Raw genomic sequence first — 22,893 nt, 5'->3', positions numbered from 1 at the left:
ACAGATTTAATTGCATCTAGAAAAAGCAAAACAAAACAAAAACATCCCCCTGACCCCCCCCCCCAAATAAAAAAACCAAACACAAAACGAAACAAAAACCAAGCTCTTGCCCCACCAAAATATCACCTATGCAAGTTCTGCCACAATATCTCAAGCAGCATCTTTCCATAAGAATTTAGAGAAAATACCCTTACATCCCTTGAGCCAAATCAGTTATGTGAGAAAGACCATTAATGTCAGCAGGGATTCAAAGTGAGGAGGATTGGCTCCATGCTCAGTAATAAAGCCTTCTCAAGGAGATGAAATCAGACTCAGTGTAATGTAACAGGAGTGACTGGAGTGGCACTGTGTGGACAGTCTGTACCACACTACTATTTGAGGACTATAAAGCAGGTAGTAGATCTGTTGTACAATTTTTCTGGAGATGATGATAATGAGCAGTGACTGTCTGGTGCCAGTGCTACTTCAAATTGCTATTTTAATACAGCTCACATCAACAGTAGCACTGACAAACATAATCAAAATGGCAGTACATTCAAGTACAAGATAGGAATATTGTCTTCATTTGAAAATGAAAAATAAGGCAAAGAGATGGAATACTGAAAAGGGGAAAAATGCTAAAGGAAAAAAGAACCAGTATCATTTGGAGTTGAATCACTATGCACAGCTACAGTCTGACAATCCAAATGTGGACTTCATGGGCAATAACATGGATACAGTGATTAGAATATTCTTTACTTTTGTATAGCAATGAGATCAATGTGTGCCACAACATAGGGAAAGCACTGCCACAAATGGGTTCCTACTGTATATTTTTGGAGAGCATGGGCTTGATTTTGAGCACAGCATTTATTCAGTTTTCCCCTCCTTCCCAATCAGGTTCTCATTATGTCATCTAAAACATTGATTCAGCCAAGCACTTCTGTATGTGCATTGTTGGAACATGTAATTACTCCCCATTAAAGTCAACGGGACTAAGTAGCATGGTTAAGTGCTTTGCTGAATCAGAGCCTAAATGACATCAGCTGTGCCAGTAAGTTACAGGTGTAAAAAAAACCCAAAAATAAACAAAAAACCCCAACCACCAACAACAAAATAATAAAATAAAAAAAAATCCCAGCCCCATGTATTAAAAATTTGACCTTTCTTTCAGCAAAGTTTTTTAATAGGCACATTTGTGATTTTTTTGTGGATTTTGCTTAGTTGACTGATGATATACTACCTTTTACCTCTCTCAAATATTGCCATGCTCGTCCTTGCTGATTCTCTAGAAAACAAGGTAATTTTTAGAGAAGAGAAAAAACAGAGTACTGAGGTGACAAACATTGTTCTGGCTTGTCAAAAGTGAAGAGAGAAATAGAAGGAAAGCACATAGAGTTATTTGCCCTTGAAATCTCCTAATGTGATGGATTTAGACAAAGATGCATTAGTCTTTTTTTGAAAAAGACATCAAACAGACCCACAAAACAAAACCCACAATAGCCCACAAAAAGCTTCCGGAGCCAGCTTATTCAGGAAAAGATTTTGCAGGGTTTGCATCTCTCCTTCATCAGTTATAGGTTTAAAGATAGCTTCATGCAGCCTGGACAGCAATAAGGAGCACTTAACTGCCCCATCTCAGCCACAAACAATTCAAGATCTGCCCCAAAGTCCTCAAGTGCAATCCTTAAAACTGCTCGCCCAAATGACTTTCCCAGGGACAGGCTCGCAGTGTCATGATATCTGAAGCAAAGGCACCTTAGACACACAACTAAGGATGCTCTTACTCAGAGTCCTGGTTAAAATCTTGTTTTGTGACTCTCAGCATGATGTCTACCTACATTTGCAGCGGCACTTCTGAAGCGTTGCAAAAACACAGCTACAAGTTTGTTGGGCAGAACTCATATCAGAGAAAAATGTGTATTTAAGTGGGATAAAAGTACTGCTAACAGCACTTGAAAGACTTTGAGAAGTTGTGGAACAAATACATCAAAGGCACAGATTCATACAAATTCATCATTTGTAACTGTCATCAAAACCAGGTTTACTTTGTTCTATTTGAGTCCTGATGCTGTGAACACAGCTTTGGTATGTGAATACCTAGATGTCATATTCAGGAGTCCAGCATGGAAAATCTTATCTATGAGGAAGCAACGTCATGAGTTCCACATGACACAAAACTGATGGATGCACCCACATCACAGAGGTGACACAGGGGACACACAGAAACACAAAGGAGTGGATCAATGGGAACAAAATGGCATGTTTCAAAGTGGACAAATAGCTCTTGGCAAATAGCCAGGAGTGGCATATCAATAGGAATGCCTATAAGAAAGCAACTATCAACCAAAAATTTCAGTCACAAGCTGTGTAGGCACAAGACACACATAATAGACACCAAGAGAATTAATATCCTAAAAATACTCAACCAAACACAAAAGTAATATTACAACAGAATTTAACCTTTAATCACTGTTTCCAGACCAAAATATGTTAAGTGGTTTCACTACAAAAAGTCTTCAGTTGAAGAATTTAACATATATTCTACTCCTTCTATTTATTTCTTTAGATTTTAAAATCTGCCTCTCCAAAGGTCTAGGGAAAATATACAGATCATTTAAAATTACACAAAAAATTCCAGCTAAACCAATGGTCAAAATAAAAAACCTTCCCAGAACCCTGACCCTAACCCTTCTCAAAAAAGAATCCCACCTTTTGAACCCAGTAACTATCACATAGTCTTTTTCCTAAGAAAAAGCTTGGGAAAATAGTTGGGCTCTCCCACTACGAACCTGGAGGTTAGCTATTGGCCCATGTCTAACATCTAAGACCGTAACATGCAGTGACAAAAATTATTCCTGACACTCAACTTTCCCTTCTCATCCTCTCTTTGGTATTTCTGCTGCATCTGCAAGTTTATTTTAACAAATGATTTTTATCAGCTGTTTATCTTCACCCATTGGTATTCTTTGAGACCTCCAAAATATGTCCCTGGAGATAAGACAACCACCATACTTTTACCATCTCTACTCCTCCCCTTTTTTTTCAGTTTTATCCCCAGAGATGCTCACTTGATGTGATGAACTAAGCAGAAGTATTGAATATCAGTGTTTCCCAAAACCATTAAAATTGCTCTGTTTCTTTCAGCTTGTAGGGTGCCATTTTGTAGATGCAGAGACAGAATAAGAGTCAGACAGAAATAGAGTCAGCAGAAGAACAGGGAACATAATGCAGATCTCATTTCCCTTCGCCTTCGTTGAGGAGTTGAACTAAACAATAGGGACAGCCTATTTCAGCCTATTTTCAGGTACAGTATCTTCAAGAGCTATTTTCATACTAGAGGTAAAACCAGGTCTAAAAATCTCAAGAATTTTTTTTTGTCCTTCAGTCAGTGGAAAAGAGACAGGAACACTTAAGTCATAACACATTAAAATGAAGGGGGAGGGTCAGCTTTTTTTCTGTGCTGAGAAGCAGAAACATTGCTGTCACGCTCAGATGAGCTATCATAGACTCTTTGGATGACAAGTTGCAGATAATTAGAAAAAAAAACCTCTTTAACTGAATGTATAATCCCATTATTAATTTATAATTAATAATCTGTATTTTATTGAACAGAGCAGCCATGCTATAAATTTAAAACACATTGCATGATAGCCTACTCTTTCCAAAACTTCATTTGCAATGGGATCTGCAGTTCTTAGCAGCAGTAATTTATAATAATCACCAGTATATACTGCACATAATTTTGCTATTTGCTGTGTGCAAAACAGCAGTCAGAAGTATCATACTTTAGGCCAGAATCAGTCATACTTTTCATAGAAAATTATTTATTCTTTACACAAACCTGATAGGAGTAGAAAGATACTAAAGGCAGAATTTCATCACAAAAGGCAGCAGGCCAGTCTGTTTATTGATGGAAGTCTTAACTTACTGCAGGCAGCAGTTCAGGGTCTGTACATTGCCTTGAGGAGAGAAAACTAATTCAAGACTTCCCTATTCTCATCTCTAAAGTTAGATCTTTTTCCACCCTATTTCTACAGATTCACTGAAGCAAATTACCAGCTGGTTATTTTCACTTTTACATGCCTATTATGCCCTTACCGATGATGGTTTTAACTTCACAGGAAGTTGATTTTTTCCTGAATGCACAGTTCCACCACCTAAGAATGAATGCAAAGGTCTCCCACTTCATCTTATACTGAGTGCAATTAATTTTGTTTTGATTTATCAATATATACATAAATAATAGACCTGCACATGGGAACAGTAGTCCTCAAATCAACCAACAGATGAGCCAACAAATGCTGGAGCACCAAGGAATTGACAATCAAATATTCTAAAGAAGTTAATGGTTTGGAGACGCAGACTAAGTAGAGCAATAGTTGTAATTACGTTTCCTTTTACCAGCTGCAAGTCAATCTTAGACACTCAAAGTTATTTTCCAATATTATTCAAATCACACTGATAGTGACTGTGTGTTGGTGTAGGAGAGCCCAAGGATCACTAGAAAAAGTGTTCTTCAGCACTCAGAATTTGTTGCACTGATGGAAAAAAACAAAGATGTGTCAACCCAGTGTCAAATGGAAAGCCTTGGCAATCTGACCCAGGAAGTCTTTAGAGCTGAGTGCATTTCCACTTAAACAGGGACAGAAATACATAATTTTCATGTTCAAAATTACTGGCACACATCTTCCAAGGACAAAACAAACAAAACCAAACAACTACATGAGATATGTCACAACAAGAGACATTCCCATGGTAATTTGACCCCTTAAAATGGAGCTGCCACAGCTCAACTTGGAAACCACTCACTGATTTGGAGAGATTCTAGCAGACTACTTGGTGCAAATCAATGGTTACAATGCACAGGAACAATGGATACCTTTCCAGCCTGCATGGAGTTGGAGTAGGGCTGTATTTCTCTGTCTGCTCCAAATCCTTTCTAAACACATCTGAAGACACATACAGCATAGGCTGTAAATTCAGTTGATGCATGGTCATTTTCTGCAGTTTATTCCAAATTCTTTAACACTAAAAAATTCTGCTACCAACTTTTGCAGGAGCCTACAAACCTCTTGCGATTTACAGAGCACAATTTACTTTCCTCTTTCTTCAGAGATCTTCCAAGAACTAACTTTGAAATACATGAATTACATGCATTTTCTTTTTGTTCAGTTTTCATTGCAATGAATCCTAGAGATTTTGATTCCAAGGGAGCAGTTTCCTGTTATCTTTCTTCTGACATTGAGATTGGCTGCACCCTGCATTGATATGTACTCATATCCGATTCAAGGAACAATCAGAATCCTTAGGAAATATTAAATTTTACATGTATTTTGCAGTAAACCATCAGCTAAAAACCAGAAGATGACTTTGGAAGAGGGTGTTTTCTGCCTGTGAAATACTTTAAGCAATAGAGTAGAAGGCCATGTGTCTGTTCACTTTATCTCACTTTCTCTCTCTTCCTTGCTGCACTTTGACTGTTTTTCAATTTTTGCAAATTCTTCTATTTTTATTGCCCAGAGTTAAGGGCAAATTAAAGCAGGCTTTCTTTTTTCTCAGCTCATTATCTGAATGGCACTGAGCTATGACAAAGGTAGAAGCAAATTCCTTTCCATTCTCCCATGCTTATTGCTAAGGCCACCAATAGGCACAGGTATAAACAGGGGATTTGGTTGGTGCTTCTAGAACTTAGAAGTATCTATTTCGTCCCTATTTGCAAAAGGGACTAGATGCTCTCCCTCTCCTTCCTAAGTAGGAATGCACATGCAACCTCGAGTGTCAGTGGAAGGCCAAGCTCAGGGCTCAGTTACAGAGCTCCCCATAACTTAGGAGCTTAAACCTTGTCCAATCCTCAAGTTACACTGACCTGAATGTCTCTGGATCTTGTCCTGAGCTCTTGAATTGCAAGTTCAGCAGATGCAACAATAGTGGCTAATGCTAACTGTGAGGCACCATGGTTTCCATGGCCAAGTCATAGACAAATAGCTGTAGAAACCTGAACTAAAATGAAGTAATTTCCAGTCCATAGGGATTATACAAAGCAGCTGTTGCATTATTCTGTGGTGTTTTCTGTAGTCTCCTAGAGTGTAGGTGCAGTTTATAAAAGTGCATTAAGACCTTGCAATTAAAAGGGTGGTATAAATATGCAGAGTATTTTTTCAACATGAGCCAGAGTCCTGTACTTCCCAGATGGAAGCATTGCTACATTTAGTAGTTTAGACAGAGATCTTCATGAAGGGGCTTAATGCATTTATTATGGATATCCCAAAGGGTTCTCTTCTACTAAATTAACCACATTTTAAGCTTTCTAGATAAAGAATTCATTTTCTACATGCCTAGAAATTAAGATCTTCTAATGTTATACTTGAGGTTATTGGCACTTCATCTGAAAAGTGTTTTAGAAAGATCCAGCAATGAATTTCCTGAATGCATGAAAACTTCAGTCCATACCTTATGAACTGCTGCATACAGCATATTTATCTGCAAACCCGAGGTGGGTTCCCATGGCCACAGTCTGTGACATTCAGAGGCACCAGATTTGCTGCCTTTATGCCTTCCAGTTAAGCCTTTCAGATTTGGTTAAGTATCCAAACAAGCTTGACTTAGCTTTTGGCACCATCAGCCCTGCTCATGAGCCTTAATGCTGTGCTCAGTTCGGTCACACACTCCTGCATGGACTAGGGTTGTTCATCCCAATTTGGGGTCTTTAATAACTGACAGAAGCTGCTGCTGCCCCTACCTCCACCCTGTGTCCTGGGTGAGAAGTTGCAGTGGGTTCTTTCCAGAAACATAGATAAATTTCATTCTTATAGGATCCTTCACGTTGACCCTGGGCAAGGTAACCCTCTGCTGGAAAGCAGTGCAGGATTCCCAGGATGGCCAAATCTTTATACTGGCTAGCACTGAGAGCTCCCTGTCTCCCATGCTGAAGATTTTCAGGCTTCATTTCTAGGTATGCACTATTACCTCACACAGACTGGAGGTTATCTGAAATCCCCTGTCCTTGCTAACTGCTGTGCTGGATGCAAGGCAGCTGTTGTGGTCTGTGCTTGAGATAATGTAACCTGGCAGCAGCAATGTGGCAATAGCTCAGACACAGGCAATGTTCTCTCATAAACCAAGCTTAGGAGGGGAGTTCTGCCTGGCTAGACTGTATATTTTGCTTCTCCCCACACACTGTGTGAACTTTGCTGCACCATGTAACTTAGATGTTTAAATCTTTCCTTAAATCTCTTCCTACAAGCCTAAAAAATTTTTCCACTAATGTGTCCTGAATAACAGTTTGTTATAGAAATGCTCACACTGGTGACTTTTAGAAATGTTTAAATTCAGTGTCTAATCAGGCACAGATTACTTTGTCCATCTGAGTAAAAAGAACAAGCAAAGAGAGGAAGATTATATACTAAATAAATTCCACCTGAAGAATGCTGCTAGGAGGGCAAAAAAACCCAATATAGCAGTAACATTTACAGCAATACCATTCTATATGTGCTGAAAGATGTTCCGGACATCCCAAATTAGAGAAATATAAAGGCTGAACATATTTTTCTTGAAAGCACAAGGGACTCCTTAGTGCAAACTTTTCTGCTCCTTTCTCCCTAAATTTGCAGCTGCTGAAGTCTTTTTCCAGCACATGGTCAATGTCTAGATGCAGTTTCAAATACCTGTCACACAGTGGGCAATTTTGGGTGAAAGTACCCAGTTTATTATTACAGCACATGAACACAAGAAAAGTAAATATCTATTTCTCCTCACTGCAGATAGAAATGAGACTACAGAGCTGGTAGAGTGCTACTGCAAAACAGCTTCCTGAGGATTCTTGACTGTGAAATAAAGACAGCAATGGCACCTAAAAGAATGAGTGCTTCCCATGAAGACACAGTACTTTATAAGGAGAAATTTTCAAAGTGCAGGACAGTGCATATCTGCACTTGTTAGAATAAAAAACTGATAAAACTGATCAACTGCAGCAGAAACATCAAAATAGGTTCATTTCTCACTCTCTCATTATAGTCAGTAATTATTTATTAGCTAATGATTTGCATAATGTTTTATCTCTCCAATTATCAAAGGATAGTGAAATTAAAGTGATGCACAAAGTCTTTACAAACTGTCTTCATCAAAGAGTTCTGTCCCTCAAGATTTACCATCCCCAGAGGAAGACCATAAGCCTCATGACCATGATCAAGCTGTGTCAGTCCTAAAGTCCATCTAGCCCAGAATTTAATTGCTCCTACTGGCTACAAGCACATGCTCAAAGAGTGTAAAAATAATCAATTTGTGCTTCAGTACATTGAATGCAAGAATCACATCTAAATCATAATTTTATCAGCCACTAATATGTGTATCCTTTATGAATTCATCCAAATTCTTTTTCAACCCACTAATGCTCTTGGCTACTACAGCTTCCTGTAAAAGGATATTCCAATTTGATTCTGTGTTCTGTGACTAGTACTGAAATTAGTTTTAAAGTTGTTGCTGGATACTTTTATTCTGTTTCTGTCAAAAAAAAAAAAAAAGGTGAACATTTCCTTCCTCCATCCCCAATGCCCCATCTTCTCTAGGACATTCACAGTTTTAAACAGCCCTCTCCTCCTTCAATCATCTCTTTTTAAAGGTGAAATGCTTATTTAGCCTTTCCTTACACAGGCTTCATTCCACATCTTTTATCAACAAAGTTTGGGGTTTTTTTACGATTTAGCTCTGTTTAGCCTTTTCAGATAAGGACATCAGAAATGTTTGCAGTTATCAAGATGTGGGAGCACCATAGATTTGTTCTGTTGCATAATGGTCCTTCTATATTTTGTTACCAACCCATTTTCTAATAATTCTTGCCATTAATTTATTTTTTCTGCTGCGAACAATGACCTAGTTTTTATTGAGAAGCAGCAACATTAACGCCAAAATATTTCCTGCAATGTCAGGTTGGAGCCCATCATTCATATATGTTATTTCCCATGGTCTTACTTTGCATTTACCAAAATTGATCTCTCCCCCCCAGCTTATCATCAATTATGAGTTTTCTGCAATACTTTAGAATTAGACTCTCCTATTAGACTTCTGTTTATTCTTTCTATATTGTAAATGGACTGTATGAAAACACCGAACACACAACATTATTTTCAATGGGATCACCTAGATAATGTCTCTTTTATGAAAAGCCAACCATTTATTCCCACCTTCTATTTTCTAGCTTTTATCTGGGAACAAATGCACAAAATGATCTTTCTTCTTATCCAATGACTCTTTAAATGCCTGAATATCCTGTTTTTGTTGAATCCACATATACCATTTTAAGGAGATGATCCACAAGACAATTGATTAGGACACTAAAAGGAGCTCGTTTCACACAAAAATCCCATAATTTAATTGCAAAGAATTATATAGATTTTGTACTGAAACTAAAATTCTTCATCAATGTTGTGCTATCAGGAACACTAAGAAAGGTTCATGGGCCTCAACAGGAGCTACACAGATAACTGGAATGGGAGAAAAAGCAGCAGGGCTTTCACTCATTAACACTCATTATAGCTTTGTTAGGTATGGGCTAGGAGTCTAACTCTCGTGGTGAGTATCTGAAAAACTTCTTGGTGTGTTTCTGCTGTGAATGGAAAAGAACATAGCTCAGCTCTGTGCCTGGTAGCTCAACCACCACTGTCAATGACTGATGCAAGTGTAAATGGAGATTCACTGTCCTCCACACTCAAATTACGTGTGCACTGCATTCTTCAAGACGCTTATTTTTGTTCAGCTCTCCAATAACTTACGAGTCCCCAGACCACATTTTTGACTGCAGAAGAATGAAAAGAAGCATAAGCATACACCTAAGTACTGATGACATAGGGTGTTATTTAACATATTGACATTTTTAGTGGACTTCTAATATCTCCATGCATGTTTTGCTCTGTATCAAGATTCCTCATCACTGAAATTCTCTTTTTACATAGTCTAAACTCTTACTTAGATAGCAAATCTTTGAGAATACACATTATTCAAAACACAAAGTAAAGCAAAAATACAATTACTATGGGAAAATATCTATGCTGTGAACAACACCTTCTACAAAACAAAAGCAACAAATAAACAGCATAAAGCTTTGAACTCCAGCTGAACAGTGACCCAATTTTTTCTTTCAAGGTTTGTATAACAGGAGCAGCTAAAAATCTTCTGTGCAAAATGGGGGAGGGGAATTTTGATATAAAGATGAACTCAGAAAGGCAGTATGGAAATACATCTTTCTCAAGGTTATTCATTTTATTACAAAGAAATTCATCCATACAAGATCAACAGAACTGATTGACCTAGTACTCACAAATATGTTTCTCTTGTAGCCTTATGTCTGAGTGTTTTAATGCTGTGGTTGGAGTCTTAGTTCTAACTATATGTCAGAAAAAGAAAAAGACTAAGGATAGCAAGTTAGTAAAATTAGAAAATGTTCAAGTGCCTGCCTGTACCCCTCAAAAAAATGAGAGGAAGTATTATTTCTTTGCCTGCTTTTCCTGCACCATAGGCTAAGCTGAATATGTTCAAAACTCACTGTAAATCAGTCAGTAAGCTATTTTATCCACATTTCTGGGCCTAAAATATAGATTTCTTCTTTAAGGGACTCCATTTAAAACCAGAACAAAATACCCTCCAAACCCTCAAACTTTTCTTTATTTCTAGCAAATAAATAGCATTTTCAGGGGCTTGTCCTGTCCTTGGCATGCTGAATAGAGCTCTAGCTATATTTACCACATTAATATATAAAACTATTCTGTCATCACTCTCCTTTTATGCTTTTAAATAAGGCTTACATAAAGTACTGCCACTTTATAATTTTGGCAAATCAATAAAGTCAAGAAAACAGCAGCCACATCTTTCTGGTAGCAATTACTAAGGTTATATTAGTGGTATTTATTGCATTTTGGCTATTAGAACAGCAATACTTATATTTTATATAGGTGGGGCTGGTAATATCAGCTATTAGTAAGATTGCTTAACAGTTCCTATTTTAAGATCCTGTCTTTAATGTTTTTGTTGCTCATAACTCTGGAAGTTTTCTGTAGACTGAACTGGAATTTTCCATCCTAAGTACTCTTCAGAAATATCATAATCATTTCCCTGCCTCAAAAAGCAAGGTAAACCCTTCTGCCTATGCTTCAAAAATTAACTCACCATTGCCCTACTTGATGTACTTGTCTAAGAAATATTCTGGTGTCTCCAACATTTTGAAGAGTGACTTGAAATTTCCTAACAAAAGGCTTGATAAATTCTGCTCCTGTTCAGTAGAGATTTCTTCAGTTTTGGTAGAAGCTGTCCATGGAAGATGCCTCCTGCAACACTACATGCCAGATGTAGGAATTTAGGAGCACATGCCCTGTGTCTCCATGGATCTCAGAGAGCTATTGCTTTAATCAGATACAGAAAAGACAAGAAAAAGGGGAAAGAAGATGAGACTACAGAGAAATGGGATAAGAATCCCTTAAAAAGAAAATTGAGGTTGATGTGCAGCATACAGACTGGGGCTAGCCCTGGGAGAAGAGGAGGAAAAGACCAAAAATGCAAAAAGCAGGAGGCATTAGAAGAGATATATCAGATAAGACACTCGTGTTCAAAAGAACTGAAAGTTACTGGGGCAAAAAAAAAAAGGTACCGGAGAAAGGAGCAGAGTTCCAGGGGCTGCAGGAGGATCTTCAGGCCACTTTAAGTTTAACTGAGGAATCAGTTGTGATTTGGAGCTAGAATTTAAAATGTATTGAATGACCCAGTCATCAGAGCAGGGTCTGAGTTCACAAAGAATGCCGACACAGAGTGGACAGTGTGGGAGGAAACAAAATACCATTTAGCAGCTGCTTTCACAGGCACCATCCTGCCTGTGGCCTGGCTGATGTCAGATACCCATAAAATTAGAGGCCAGATCAAAAGAGCACAGGATGCTCCCAGAGCTCAGTTTTGCATTCTTATGATTGTTCTTTGATTAGAACTTATGTGAGTGCACATGTATGTATGCTGTTAGATGCACCCACTTAAGAATAGGCTTTTTTCTCTCTTACAAAGGGAGTTAAATAAACTCCATAATAATTTTCTTTCTGATAGAGAGTTATTTTCTTCCACAACATCCTTGAAACCTCACTTGAGACATCAGAAACAAAAACAAACAAACAAAAAAAAAAACAAAACAAAACAAAACAAAAAAAACAACAACAACAACAAAAAAACCACCAAATCAATCTGGCAAAACTTCCAATGCATGTTGCTGATTCAGGAACCCTTCTCAGCCCATTATATTAATGCCACCCACTTTTCAGAACATAAAGATAGAAAACATCTGAGATTACTTTACTGTGCAACCTCTTTTGAGGTTTGGTCAAGAATATGGAGAAAGAAAGAGATCAATTTAATGTCCCAGGCTGTATAGACCCTAGTTATACAGTAGCTCAGTAAATAAACTACTGATAAATAACATCAATATTGCTTTGACAATGAGTTAAAAGCATCTTGTTTCAAAGTTGTTCCATTACTGAGATATGGCAATAGGAAGGAGAAATTTTAAGTTTTTCTTTTATTGTTTTCCCTTCTCTGACTACTCTCTGATACAAATTGAAAACACATCCTTTTAACCTTAGGAATATTACTGTTTTCATAGCCCATCATACATGAAACTCTCAGAGTGCTGTGTCAAAGTGGATGAAAGAGACTGACACATTTAAACAAACCAGAGGTTACTCTTAGAGGCTTTATACACATCATCCACACTGCATCACTTGTGCAAGTCAGTATGCATAGACAGGGATTTATATTCTACTAGCTTCTGTATAATCAAAAGTGAATAAAAAGGCGGCCTTTAGTCACTGCCAGTATTTTGCTTCTCATTTCTTAGCTGAGATCACATTCCACATTTGGTATTTTAACCTTGATTTTTCCTTTAACTTTCTGTCCCAGGGGCAAGAAGGTAAGGGTGAGACTCAGTTAAGTGTGTTCTGGAGCTTATGAGGTTTGACCACTACAATTCAATTTAGGAAAAGTACACTCAAATAAAATAGCATTTGCATTAAATAACAAAATATACAGCACCAAGGTTTAGTTTTCTTATATTAAATATGTATCTATCTATCTAGTTATATTAAATATGTATCTATCACATTTCAAACATGACATTATTTATCAATAACTAAAGGAAATACATGGAGTTAATTTCCAAAGGAATCCATAATCTATGGGTTTTAGAATCAAACAATGGATAGGTGTTGAAATAAGCAAGGAATTTATAGCTCATAGACAAATTAAAGATTCCTAAGGGATATCAACCCTTAGTTTTTGAAGGTAGAGACTGGTTTCTAATGTCAGAAGAAAAATAAGAGCTACTTTGAGGTAACTCTATGAGAGCAACTGGCACAAAGCTACATTATAAAACCAGTGAAACTTTGTAAGAAGGAAATTATCAGATAACTGCCAGTCCAGTTTTTGGAGAGTTAAAGTGCTATTTAATTTTTTTCTTTCCCTAAAGATCTGTAAAAAGATAAGGCACATATACGAGAAGAATACCAGCTTATCTGGACCACAAATCTCCACTTCAAAAAATCCAATGTCTTTCAGAAATTAAATGGATATTCTTGTCTGCACCTTTGAGATTTTAAGGACAATGTATTTGAGGACTTTGCTTAGAAAGATATCTAGTTCTTTGTGATTTCTTCTAAAACTTTGAAGGGTTTGAATGCCAAAAAATAACATTAAAAAAAACAAACAAAAAGTTAACCAACCAACCAAACTAGTAAGAGAGGCATGTTCATAAGGTATTGAAATCTTTGTATTTAGCTTCTTGCCTTCTAAAATTAATGGAGAGAATAATGCATTTCTGTTCGAGATTTCTGAGACAACCATCTGCATTAGAAGGGCAACTCAAAACACTGTATTACACAAGGACAGTGAATCCAGACCATGCAGAACAAACCACTGATGCGCAGAAACAGTCGTTTGCCCTTGTGCTCAAAATTTCTGGAGGTACCAAACAAACAGACAAAGTTCTCTATTTTCTGTTTGAAGAAAGCTTCTGGTAGAAAGAGGACTCAATTAGATTGACAAGCCGCCAGGAGGACAATCCACCAAAATACCTTCACTCAGGAGGAGACTTGCAGAACTACTCATATATGACTATTTATTAAGCAAATTCATCCCTTACTTCTCCCGTGGTGATTTTTTGCTTGGTTGCCTGGGTTAGGGGTTTTAGGTAGGTTATATTTTTCCTCTCCTCCCTTTTGAGGCAAAAAGGAATAGAGCTGGGACAGGGCTGAATTTTGCAATCAACAGGCCCAGTGTGCAGGCATCCTCTTTGCTAGCAGTGTTTTGGGAGTATTAACATTTGTCTAATACTATTAGCAGAGAGGCACCCAGTCCCTTTCCAGGCAGCATTTCTAGATTTTTGAGTTATGCGAGGGTGAGATGGGGATCTGAAAATCATGAATTTAGAGAGATTCCAGCATGCAGAAGACAATATGGATCAAGAATTCTCATAGTTTTGAAGCTTAAACACCTAAACTCCATTTGTATCTTGTTTTAAGGGCCTACGTCCTTTTCAGACTATGAAATAATTTAAAAGTACTTATGTATCTGGCATCAACAAATATGATTTCAAATCCAGGCCCTGAAATTATCTTAATGGATCTCTCAAACTTAATCTAGATTTGGAATTTCCTCCTCGACTTATGCCTTCTTCACTCGTCTCTAATTAGCAGTGCAGTCATGCTACTAATGAAAAGCAGGTTGTTTCTTCATGTGAAGACCATCTGCCAGCACATCACTGCTCCTACCCCAGATGGCAACTTCTTGGTAAAGCTAAGAGGTGCAATTATTCAATTGTTCTATAATCAGAAACACACTTCAATTAGCTACTGATTATTACAATTCAACGGTACTTGTGCTACTTACTGTTCCATTTGTCAAGATATTGAGTGTGACCTTTGCAGTGTCATGATTTATGTTAACCGTGTTGTTTATGTTTAAAAGACAAAGTTATTTAAAAAGACAAAGTACTTAAAGGGTTTATCAACTCAGAAAGCAAAAGTAATTTAATTGTGCCTAAGCACTAACTAGTTCCAGTATAATGGCAAGGACTTGATTGTCTCTAACCAATATCACAGCCAGGATTCTCTGTTTAAAAGGATGTGTGTCCTGAGGAGAGAGATAGAATGAAGCTTAGCAAACATTTTTGCAAGTCACACGATTGAGAAAATGAAGCAGGCAAAGGAGGTCTAGAAGTAGTAAAACTATTCCTAATTCAAATTTAATCAACCCAAGCATCACTGTCAGCCAGTCACAGCATTTAGCAGTTGTATTTATGAGAGGGGGAAAGTAGCCTTTGTGCTTTTAACGGTAACATTCTCCTTTATGTTCTCCCTTTGCAGTCAGCCTGAGCTGCCCTTGGGACTCTTCTGGGACGGTGGCAGGGACAGGCACATCCCTGCTCCGGGCTGCAGCAAAGGGCCTCGTGTGCACAAGGACTCTGTCGCACATTTAAACTCTGATGAGGAAAAGAGAGAAAAAAACCCCAAAACTCCAGAAAGTTAGTGCACTGCTACAAGTTTGCAGGAAGCTTGTAACTGAGCAGAGATGAACAGCATTGCTGTTTGCCACCTCACAACAGAGCAAGACAGAAAAGAGTAGAAGCATTTGAGAGAGGTTTCAAAGTTCTGGTGAAGACAGATCATTCCACCTCCTGGATAAGAACTGCCACAAAAGCACAGATGCAGCTCTGAGGAATTTCTCCCATTACAGTAGGTTAGGGTATTTTGTGCAGCTTATTTTAACAAATATGTTTTCTGCCTTTTAGAATCACCATTCTTTTTTTCTAAAAAACTGATATTATTTGTATTTTGGGGCTAAATGTGTTTTCCATCAGTATCATTTTTTGTGGAGAACCAAGAGAATTAGGTGTCTGATTAGGTCTCTTAGCCCGTACAGTCTGTGCTCAGACAAATCTGCAGTGCTATTATGCATTTTAGTGAAGGCCTTTGGGTGTAGCTGAAGATAAAAGCAGGTCATGTGAATAGCACAAAAAAGCCTAAGATTACCCTGTAAAAATTTGCTGAGACATAAGAGAAGACAGCTGAATTCTCTATCATCAGCTAAGTCCTCTCATCAGCTACTCAGCATGTGTGGCCACATTGGGTGACACAGTAGTATAGCTCATTTGTTCACACTGGAACTGAATTTTTTCCTAGCAGCTATGAGAACTGTAGCATTTTTCATATTTTTCAGGCTTTTATATACTAAAAAACACCCCAACAATTTCATTGTAATAATAATTATACACTATATTAGCCCTGCTGTAGATTTCCATATCAATATAGGTGAATTCATAACTACACGTTCATTTATTCAAACACAGAATAAAGACTAATGAGGCTGAGTTATATTGGGATGCAGTGCCCCAAAGGAGAGATTGGCAAACCTGAAGTTACCAACATAACCTTAATTCTCATGCTTCTCTTTATGATACAGTCTCTAACTGAGTGCATGCTGGTTTTACAACAGTTTTACAGTACAAAGTATTTTATTCAGGTCATCACTGTTCACCATTTCTTTCAGTTCCACTGTAGGCTGAGTGTCACTCAATGCATACTACCCAAATGCCAGTTGGGCTAAAAAATGTACAAGTTTCTGCTGGCTTTCCACAGGAAACACAGTCCCTGAGAGAAGAGACTAGATCAGACAAAAATCACGTTTCTAGGCTTATTCTCAAAATCCAAACAAAAAAGCCCCACAAAACCCAATATTATTGCTTGGTGTTACTAAAGATCATGTTAGAAAGATAACTTTAAATTTTAAACCTGGGACTTATTCATTTTTTTTTATATGCAGGTGGTGGGTTATAGACAAACTTGAAGGGAAATAAACTTAAAAGTGAACAGTAGTTTTGTCCCACAAAAAATACACCAAACCTAAACAATCCTAAGTGCAGGTATTAAAATCCACCTCAAAGATATATGTACAAATAATGCATCTAGATTTACAGCAGTGACTTTGTGTTCTAAAACTATATATAGACAGCCATATAATTTACATTGTGAAAGTCAGATTATTCCTTAGTAGAATCTCAAAGGCTTAAATCAATAAACATTATAGCCATTTTTAGGAGCTACTAAATACTTATTCCAATACTACTTCCAATACTTATTAAGCCTCCCAGTGGGAGAGAATATTTGTGATGGCTCCTATCAGTCTGTGCACTATTTATATTGCTAATGGACACTGAAGGCTGGCAGAAATTGCAGTCAGCTGAAACAAGTTTTCTTTTTACTCTCTGTTGATTACCCTCAACCAAGTCTGCAATTATTTTTTTTTTAATTTTTTTTTTTTTTTTTTTTTTTGCTACTAGTCCTGCATGAACAGCCTCCGGGTCTTGTGGCACACTTTTGCTTGCATGGGCTGCTAGTTACAATAGGGTTTGTCCCCTTATTCTTTAAAAGAGTTTGTCCTGATGACTGTCATGAGACAAGCTCTCTTACACCCTGATACATTATTTTTGGCATAGGGGCCACATAACAGCAGTGCTTTGGGAGAAATCACCAGAGAAACCTCAAGGACAGATCACTGAATCCAAATTCCTTCTATAGTTTAGACTTCTCAAGGGAGTATATGTGATCCAACTGATCCCTGAGTTCTTTTCCAGGGGTTCTCCTGGAAAGATATTTTTATCTGTACAAACATGGGCTTTCTGTAGAGATATTCACTTGCCAGATGCCCTTGATACAATTTGGTATCCACATATAGTCAAGTTTGTATCATGGGGACTTACAAATGCTCAGTCCTTGGACCTTGGTATTATAAATATATAACTGACCCATGGGGACAGATTTGCTGATCTCTTATAAGAATGAAGTCTGACATATACTTGTGATAATTTTAAACTAATATTTCCTGTATAGATTTGCCTTTCAAATCCACCAGGCAATGTCAGAAACTCTTTCATACTTTTGCAGGATGGAATTTCAGTGGCAGTTAAGAAGATGCTCAGCAATGCTTTAGGAATTGGATTCCCCAGTGCCATTCAGATACTGGTAATGAATAGCCTAAATCTACTGCAAAGTCAAAGTTTTCAAAAATTCTCTTCATATAATGAGAGTAATGTATTCCTAATGTTTGAAGGGTAATAATAATAGTAGTAATAATAATAATAACAACAACCTTCAGTGAATGAAGGCTGAGCACCCTTTCCATCAAGAAGCAGAGTTCATGGGAACAGAGCTCTGCACAGATCATGGGCTCCTTTTCCCCAAAGCCAGTAACTCCAGTCATGAAATAGCTGGGCCTGACTGTTAAGTAGAGATAAAAGGACAAAAAACCCACTGTTCATTGCCAGAACTCCACTAAATCATGATGGTAGATGAAAGAGAAACAAGACAATCACTGGAATTCTCATCAATAAATGTAAATAAAGGATAAAATATATGTTTTTAATTAATCACTTTGTTATCGTCTAAAAATGCAGGCCAGAAAATTGCAGAGACTGTGTCCTACTGCAGTGTGTTGATGAGAAGGAAGGGGAAAGCAATCTCCCTGTTCTGTGAATTTAGGCTTGGAGATAAAAAGCAGCTTCCATCCTGCTGAGCTCAGCTGCTGCAACAGCAGAAAGTTGTTCTGGACAGAGTGTGTACTCATAATTTATTGTTTCTGCCTCCTAAATGCATTACTTGTTGCTCCTTCAATTTTTCCTTTTTTAATCCTTTCAGTTATTGACCTTCCCTCCAGTAACCATGATCTTGTGTGATCATTCTCACTTGTGTAGACTGAGTACAAAACACTCTTCCATGAGATTGGCAGCACCCATCAGTCATTTTTGTTGGGTACCAGAGTAAAGAGAGAGACAAATAAAGATTTTTATCATGTTTTAATGCAGGAACACAGCAAGATGCAAAACTAAAAAGACAGTAAAACTCCTGTTACCCCAGCATGTCATGAGTTTATGAGGAGAGCCAAGGCTTTGGGGCTGTCAGGTGGGAGAGGGGTTACATAGAACACTTTAATCTTGCTTCTGTAATGCATCTCTGAAAGCCTGCACCATCATGATAATTCCTATTGCCAAAATCCATAACAAGATCAGTAAAACAGATTTTCAGCCTCTCTTTTCCTCCACCAAAGCCAGAGACATACAACCTAAGACTGAGATTAGGCCAGGTTTAGACAAGTGCAAACAACAGTTCACATTCCAGGGAAAACAGCCTCCATCAAAAAGTCCAAGCAGAAATAAGTTCAACTGCTGTTTTTTCCACACAGTGCTATTTTTTAATTCTCCCTTCCTTTAATAGATGCCTAGTGGTTTGTATCAGGTAGCTGACTCTGAACACGTTGTTTTTGAAGCGTGTTTACTGTAATAAAGCTGAATAATCAGGAAAAGCTGTACCTTGCCCACCTACACCAGTTCTGTCCCATTACACTTATCCCTTTTATGCCCCATCCCCAACAATCACTGCCAAGTGCATATCTGTGAAAAACCAACCTTGTTCTATATTTGTCTGTATTGAAGTGTCATTGTCCTCTATTGATTTTAACTAAGTCTGTAAATAGATAGCAATTGTGTTCTTCATTACTTACAGTTTCATCCATTTATAGTATCATCCATCTGTGATTTTTATTTTTCCCTTACTTTCTTTCCTATTTTTTACTTCCCCAAGCCAATTTTCTTCTTATTCTATAAACCCACAGAACTCTGCTAAAACAACGATCTGAAGTCAAAATAGCATCAACAAATTTGCACTCAGTGTTCAAAGCATCCCTTATGCACTCTCTACAGTTGCAGAAACTGCAAAAAAATCTGGAAGAACTTCCTACAGATCATACAGAGTATTCATTATTAAGTTGATTAGAGTAACAAGACACACACACTGTTTTTCTTTTGCTCAAGTCACAAAGTCATCTTGATGTGAGACAGAAATCAAAACAGTTTGCCTCAAGCATAGATTTAATCCTTGACTTACCTCATGCAGGTCTGTCAGGCAGTATTCTGAGGTATTCATCAGATTGTTTCACCTGTAAAAACAGTAAAACAGGATTTTGAAATTTTACCAGTTTTTAAAACTAAGAATATAGTACTTATTTCTATCTAAAAAGGTACTAAAACCCCCAAACTTACTCCTATACAGTTTTTACAGACAGATGAGAGGATCAAAAATTTATCAGTGGTGTTGCAAAATGTCTATTTAACCTACTTTTTAAGGAGTCTCCCAGTAAGATCAAGAAGCTGAAAAGCAATAAAAGAAACCAAGAAATCAAGTTCTTCAGAGTAGGAGCTCTAATTGCTTCATCATTGGATAAAGGAGCTATTGAGCAATAACAAGCTAACAAGGAACATCTGTCTGCCACTCCCTCACACGCTGTCCTGACCTCTCCACTGGGTTTTGCCCAGCTCCAGTGACTGTTGGGATCTAGGCAAACCTTCCCAAGGCTTCCTCTCCACCACACCTGGGACTTTGATTTCATCTTTCCCATGTACTGCCTGCAAAGGGAGCCCTCAGCCCCAGGCTGCTCTTGCCCATACAGCAGGTGCTCTCCAGCACCACTTCAGCCTTTCCTTAGAGCAGAACAACAAAATTGCAACCACAAAAGGAAAAAAATAAAAATTCCATCTCTACAAAAAAAGAGATGGCTTAGTTGTTGTGAAAATGAAACATTTACTTTATTTTTATTTCAAGAGATTTTTTCACTCTCTTTTACACAAACCTTGAGTATATTAGAATGCCTTGAAAGGAAAAAAAATACAGTTTTGCCACTTGTAGAAATATTAAAGCATTTCAATCTAAGCTAGGTATAAAATCATATAAAAATCTTCTATGATCTGGAGCTTAAATAAGGAACAGGAAGGAAAAGTTGGAAAGGAAATTTTAACTTCTCAAGGTATTCTGTAGAAACTTCATTAAGAAATCAGTTGCCAAAAACTGAATTTGTACACTAAATACTCACAGGAGAAGATCTATAGATACCAGGAGGTCTAGCTACGCAGCCTGGCTGGGCCATTCACTGATTACTTACATGGCAAAACAGAAACTTTCGCCCATGTTTTTTCTGAGGTTGCCTTGCCTCTGCCCAAGACACACACAGAAATACTTTGACACTGGGGTTACTGATAATGAGGCCCATGTCCTTCACCTCCTGTTTAAACCAGGCTGGCTCTGCAGATCAGCTTTTCTTCACCCTGCAAAGACTAACACCTGAGCAGAGGCACAGCACTCAACACAGCCCTGACCTATTTTCCAGGGCAGCTAAACTCGTTTGAAAATCATGTGAAGAACAGAGGGAAAGGCATAGCTCATGTAGGCTTTACAACAAGGAGTTTCATATACAGGAATGGAAAATGCTAAAAATTATTTATATGGTCTTACTAATAAGATACAGGTTTGGAGGTTGAATGAAGTTATTTTCTTTGCTGGAATAAACTCCTTATGACTATAGAAAGTAGAGAACAAGTAAGTAAACCCATATCACTGTGTGGGTGAATAAAAATGGAAAATAAAACACACCAAAGCCATGCCTCAGGAATTATTTTTTCTCATTATGTGCAAAGTAGGTTAATCTGGTTAATCTCTCCCACATATTTTATAAAAGCCATAAGTTTTTCCAAGCTTTCACAAGTCCTATGGAATAATTTTCTGGAAACCAAATAAATCAGTCCAATCAGTACCAAATAAGTTCCTCAGTTCATGATCAAGGACAAGGAGAGAAGGGTGACTTGAATGCAGAGGTGGGCAGGCCTGGCAGCGTGGGCTTCCCAGAGCTTGGAGTCTGGCGGGCGACGCTGGCCCTGCCAAGCCAGTTCTGTGCTTCACCCCACTGCTGGTAGGGCTCCCTGTGCTGGACAAGCAGGGGAGCGTGGCTCAGGGACTGCTCTGCAGAAGCTGCTCCCAGTCTGGAAGCAGCAGTCCTATCTATTATTCAGATAATGGGCAGCCTGCTAAAGAGTAGAGCCACCAGAAGAGGATTGGTCCGTCAGCACTTTGTGTTGGTTTTTCACTGTTGAGCTGTAACAAAAAGTTATTTTTGGAAGCCAGATTTTTACTCCTTATCTTTATGTGAAATGAATTTTCACTGCTGTGCTGTAACAAAACGTTATTTTTAGAAGCAAGAACTTTACTGCTTACCTTTACCTGTTGGTTTTAAGGAATGTGCAGCACATTTATTTTGTTTGCACTGACCCCAAACTGTCTTCTATTTAAAAAGAATGATATTTTAATAGATATTTATATAATAGTTATATAAAACAAAATGGCAGTAAACAGATAAATTATAAATGAATTTTAATCATTAATATTCACTCAACTAAATGGATCAGTATCCTGAGAATGCCGTTATTTTGTGTTCAGCATTTGTATATGACAGGTTTTATTTACTTGTGTACTTGTGTCTACAAACCCCAGCTGAGTCATGGGGATTTTATTACCCTGGGGAATGAATAAACACAGAAAAAGATGGTCTCTCAGGAGTCTGAGAAAACACATCAAGTGCAGAGCAGAGATGCCTAGTGCACTCTCATGCCTTTCCAGTATATGAAGAGTAGCTATAAATTCAGCTAAAAATTAGCATGAGTTCTCAAAACACACCCAGTTTACCATGGGGTACATTTCTGTAAGACACCTGGCCAACAAAAACTTGTAGCAACCAGTCAACCTACAATTATAACTGCAATATTTCTGCATATCTGTCCCATGTCCCTTGTTCAGGACCTGTGTCTGCGACCCAGCTGGATCTATGGCCAGATCAAAGTGTGGAGGATGCTGCAATAGTTGCATCTCCAATGGAGATGGAATTTCTCACAGAAGTCATGTTTACTCATGTAATTTATAATAAATCAATAGTCATCCTGCAGGCATTTTGAGGAGGTAAATGACTCTGATGACTTTATGTTCCTGAAATTACCTTTCTCATCTCAAATAAATATAT

At 37.8% G+C, this 22,893-nt stretch overlaps 1 long non-coding RNA gene across 4 annotated transcripts in view; it reads right to left on the bottom strand.

Moving 5' to 3' along the window:
- Window positions 1-22,893, bottom strand: part of LOC134421287 (uncharacterized) — a 240,101-nt gene that overhangs the window by 127,744 nt on the left and 89,464 nt on the right. For all 4 annotated transcript variants that reach the window (XR_010028556.1, XR_010028554.1, XR_010028555.1 and 1 more), the window contains one exon: window positions 19,938-19,989. This is a non-coding gene — a long non-coding RNA (uncharacterized LOC134421287). The remainder of the gene's footprint in view (window positions 1-19,937; window positions 19,990-22,893) is intronic.

Source organism: Melospiza melodia, chromosome 8 (assembly GCF_035770615.1).
Source record: "Melospiza melodia melodia isolate bMelMel2 chromosome 8, bMelMel2.pri, whole genome shotgun sequence".
Classification (NCBI taxonomy): Eukaryota; Metazoa; Chordata; class Aves; order Passeriformes; family Passerellidae; genus Melospiza; species Melospiza melodia.
Note: the sequence above shows the minus strand (reverse complement) of the source record. Positions and strands in the feature narration are given on the sequence as shown.